General features: G+C 40.7%; 1 pseudogene; it reads left to right on the top strand.

Annotated features, from left to right (window-relative positions):
- The first annotated feature begins 564 nt into the window (after positions 1–564).
- On the top strand, positions 565–4,132 carry LOC145389555 (small ribosomal subunit protein uS10m pseudogene; annotated as a pseudogene).
- The last annotated feature ends 1,034 nt before the right edge of the window (positions 4,133–5,166 follow it).

The raw sequence follows: 5,166 nt of genomic DNA on the forward strand, positions 1-5,166 counted from the left end.
TGTTTTTGGCCACCCTAAACGGGATTGAGGCGTCTGGCAATAGATAGATAGATAGATTTCTGTAAATCACAGAGTTAATCAAGTAAGTAATGACAATCCTGCATATAACCAGAGTTTGCAGATGTATGTCATTGTGTTGTAAGTGTACAGTATAGTACTGTACTATGTTTTTTTGCTTAATTTTTCCAGTTGGATACAATATTTTGTATATATGCTGTACAGTATATCAGGCATGTTTAATTATGAATGACTGTGTATGACAAGACTTATGTAACTACCCTGTACTGGTGTGTGACAAGAAAAAGATGTTGATCAGTAGTTACGGTACCAGCTTTTCCTCTTAACACCTTTGGTCAGGTGACATTTTTATTGTATTCTTGCTAAAACTAGACAAATTTATTAATGCAGCATATTTTAACCTTTGGCAAAGGGCTGAAGGTATACGTTGTTTGCCTTCCACTGTGAAAAAGTGTTGCCTTGGCTAAATAACATCATCTAGGGCTAGCAGAAACATAAAGTACATCACTGGAGTGAAAGTGTTAATAGGTAATGATATTATTGCAGGTTGTGGATGATGGTGAGCCTGACCGTCTGTATAGCGTAATTGATGTGGAGTGCCGAGGACATGACCCAGCGGTGCTACCATCATACCTCACCTTCCTCTCCACCGCTGCATCTCACCTCGGAAGTACAGTTCAGGACATGTTAGTTCAACCTACTTTTTGTCTTATTAACCATATGTGACACATCAGGCTTTAAATATGAGATGTAGTTGGGGTTTATTGCATACAGAATACCATTCAAGTGTGAGTGATATAATGACTCTTGCTTTAATTATCTAAATTAATTAGCCCATCCCAGGCCCCTGTGCTCCTGATGGGGGAGAAGATTGCATAACAGAGACATAGGTGGGTGGAGGGTTGGGGGAGGAGAAGATTGCATAACAGAGACATAGGTGGGTGGAGGGTTGGTCTTACTACTTTTCCACCCCTCTCTTGGCATCTCCTCATTCCAAGTGTTCCATAGCATCTCCAATTTCATATCATTTATAATTCATTGCAGCTTCTCCATCCATCCATTATGTTAAGGATCATACCTTACCCTAGCCATGTGGGAAAAAAGGTCAGTCATCATCATCATCCGGACCTCCTTTCCCACCCTAGGGCAGAGTGCACAGTAACAACGTCCAGACAGGCCAAATTTGCCCGATCCAATGGGCCACGCTTCGATCACTCACCATTCAAGCCCCCGATATCCTGGCTCTATCTGATATGTCAAAAACATTATGTAAATGAACTACGTCATATGTGCTTAAGTTGCAAAAATATCAGTGCAGTTTTTTTTAAGCAATCCTTTGGTGAACATAAAAAGTTGATAAATACCAACTTCCATGAATAACATCCAAAGAAACACTGGAGAATGAGGAAGCAAAACTCAGAGCCCCTAAACACACACAGTCTCTCTCTCTCTCTCTCTCTCTCTCTCTCTCTTTATGTCCCCATTGTCTTGAACTGTGACCTCTTTTACTTAGGCTCATTCCTTCCTGTTAATCATAAGTCCACTTCATTGTCTTCCACCCCAAGCCTCATTTATACGTAACTTCATTGTCTTCCACCCCAAGCCTCATTTATACGTAACCTTTCCATATGGCTTCGTCCTTTTATAGTTTGTTCTTGTTACCTTCAGATGGTTTTATTCAACATGGTAAACATATCTCTACCAACCCCCATCCTAAATCTTGCCCTAGCTGAATGTAAATGTCTTTAGGCAGAAGAAATACTGTAATACAAAAAATATGTAATCGTAGAGACTTGGTGACTAATTTTTACACACCTTCATTGTCTTTGTAACATTTTCTGGGTAGTGGATAAAGGTTGTTAGCTAAAGATAGGCAGTAGATTAGTCTTATACCTACCTTATTCAGTAGCATTGTAATTGTGGCAGTATCACCATCATTTTAGAGCAGTTTTTTTGCATTCACATAGGGTGGGAAAATGTTTAAGAAGGCTGTTGCATCTGTTTTGTGCCAAGGAGAAAGAAATCTTGAGGTAGAATTATAGGCATAAATATTGATACATTTCAATACTATAAATCAGTAGGATAAATAATGAGGTTAGTGAACAGTGAGTTTTAAAACCCAGTGGTGCAATCTGTGGTGCCCAGCAAAGTTTCAGAATGTTATGGTGGGGTCACCTAACCGTTTGACGAAAGAGTGAAGTGGTAATTTCATCTGCAGTTGTACATTCTCCCCTTACATGGTATAAGAGGAATGAGGTTGTTCAAAACACAGGTGTTGGGTGGTGAGCGTGTCGTATCTCTACACTGGGATAAAGGGGGAGGGGGCACAGTACTTCCAAACTCCTACTCTCACCTCTTTTGGTAGCTTCTTGTGAAACATGTGGAATTCATTGGTGGCATTTAGTCTCCTTTATCCCTAGGTTAAAAAAAAAGTTTCAGTAATTACAGACTTGAAAACTCAGCTTCTCCCCACCAAGGCTGTAAGCCATAAGACAAAAGTTGAATCCTCTGTGTTGTTGTTGTTGTTGTTGTGAACTTGTGACCCCAGGTTTATCTGAATGTGATCTGGGTGGACTGTAGATTGAAACTGGATTTCTCTTACAGTTCACCATCCTCTTTTAGGGGGATTGGGATGGAGTTGAGAATGTTTGAATAACCAGGCAGTTTTTGCTATGTCAGTTCCACCATGTGAAGGTATCCAGCTGCAGGATCAAGCCTCCCTGTTTAACTGAAATATAGTTTAAGAAATATCTGTATGCCTTTCCACAAGTAACTCTATAGCCCAATAGAGAAAAATATAAATCAGTATAAAAGCTTATATCTTTCACAGAGCTTGGCCCACAAAGCACATAAAACGGTGGACATTACTGAAGTCGGTGCACATCCACAAGAAACACCGAGTGCAGTATGAAGCCAGAACCCATTTCCTCACTTTATCACTCCCGCGCCTCACACAGTCTACTGCTACACCTACCTTGAGTATATCCAGCGTAATCTTCCAGAGGGTGTCGCTATGAAAGTTACCAGGGTGAGAACCATTTAAGCGTATTGTTGAAATTTGAATGTTTGATGAATGAAAGCCAGGGTGGTTGTGAACATTGTGCATCTGAGCTGAAGGTCAGGAATCATTATGCAATAAGTCCCCATTCCCCCCACCCCTACCAAGTCCAAGTAAATTACATCTGGTGGTGCAATTAGTAGAGTGCCCTGGTCAGAGCATATTGTGGCATATGCTGTGGTTGAAGTCCAGGAGATGGCCAGGGGTTTTTCTGTCATGTTGAGGCACCAGGGGCTCTGGTCTGAATTAATGGTAGCCTAATCTCAGGTCCCTACACTTGGATGAAGGCAAAATGGGATTTGTCATTTTCTTCTAGTCGTGGGGGGATTATGATTGAAGAGTTGAGAGGAAGGATGGGACTGGAGTGCATTGGTGTTGTGATGAGGAGGGATGGATTGAGATGGTTTGGGCATGGGGAGTGGATGGAGAATGACAGTTGGGTGGGGAAGGTGAGAAGAGTGAACATCTGATGTAGGGTTGTAAGAGGCAGACCGAAAAAGACCGGGGATGAGGTAATTGAGTGTGACCCCAGGGATAAGGGACTGCATAGCGAGGCACTACCCAACCCAACATTGTAAATGGTTTCTTGGTTCACAAGAAACCATTTGGCCTGTCACGTAGTGTAGAGAGACCCGAAGGCAGTACTTCACTGAGTGAGTGGATGATGGGTGCTCCCATCTGTCGTGTAAGAAAATATTATTTGGTAATGAAATTGCTGGGCATTGGAGTGCATAGCTATGGAGCGTCAGGTGCCATGTCATGAACTTTAGAGTTATGAAGTGAAGCCAGTAAACAATACATACCAGAGTGCACTAAATTAGCAGAATCATTTCTAATGCATGAGTGAAGTGCTTACTCTAACTTGTGCATACAGCCATACTTTGTATGGTTTGTTACTAACATCAGTGTATTGGATTGCAGTCAAGTAATTTATTTTTATTGCTGACATTGCCTAATATTGAATAGTTTTTGCTTTGCTAATGAGTGTATCATCCACAGCATGAACTCCAGAAGCTTCCCCAACATGTCAAACCATCATCAGAAGTGTCGGTTTGATCATCAGACGCCTGCATCATCACTGCTTCATCAGTAGGTTAGTAATGTATATATAGTTGTTGTTGTTTTAGTCCTTCATCCTGTCATGTTTTCAACTTTGGCCATTGCCCTTTTGCCTAACTGGTAACCACTATGTTCAGACAGTTTTGTGGATTTAGTAGATTGTATTGTACAAGATTACATAATGTAATTTGTGCTGAAGTACAGGTACTCAGCAAAAGCAGTAAAGGCTTTTGAGCATTTATGAGCAGAGGTGTGTGTAGGTGGTTGTGAGATTTACTGGGCCCCATTCGACTTGGCTTACATCAGGCAGCATGAAAGTCAATGAAGGACACTACAGATTTGTTTCCCACTAGTCAAAACAAATTCCACATAGCCCAACCTCAGAACTGGTGGGAGAATTGGCATGTAATGAATACTGTAGACTTGTTTTCCGTAAGCCAGACCTAATTCAGTGCAGTCCAGCCTCGCAGTGGATGTGGGGATTTGCATGTAAAGGAAAGACTGGATATGGTACCTTTTATTTGTCACTGAAAAAGAGAATCACAAAAGTTGAACACACATAAAGTACTCTATGCCAGTATAAAAACGTGCATCATATGAACTAAGCAAATGACGTGAAAAATAATGCTGTTTTAAACAGTGATGTTTTTCATCTTTGCCATTTCCATCATGACTTCTTGATAAGTACAAATTTTCAGATTACCAGAACTTTTCTGCCTAGCCCCGGGCTCCTGCGCTCCTCATGGAGCAATGTAGGATTGGATGATGGATGGATGGATTCTGTGTTTGCATACCTCTCTGTGGCAAACATTATTTTAATATGTATGTATGAAATATAAACCAGTGTTATGCTGTAAAATAGTGCTCTCATTACCTGTAAAAAAATAGGATAAGAAAGAGTCATGTAGTCACAATGACCTTTATTATGCATTTTGTCTTTGGCACACACAGACTTACAGTCAGGAAAAAACATGTGGAAGCAGAAATAAGTACAATATAAGTTATAAAAATTTGACCTAGTTGAGTAGAAA

This window comes from Coenobita brevimanus, unplaced genomic scaffold (genome assembly GCF_032717465.1).
Source record: "Coenobita brevimanus isolate Jiangsu-jjx unplaced genomic scaffold, ASM3271746v2 jjx.HiC_scaffold_1244, whole genome shotgun sequence".
Lineage (NCBI taxonomy): Eukaryota > Metazoa > Arthropoda > Malacostraca > Decapoda > Coenobitidae > Coenobita > Coenobita brevimanus.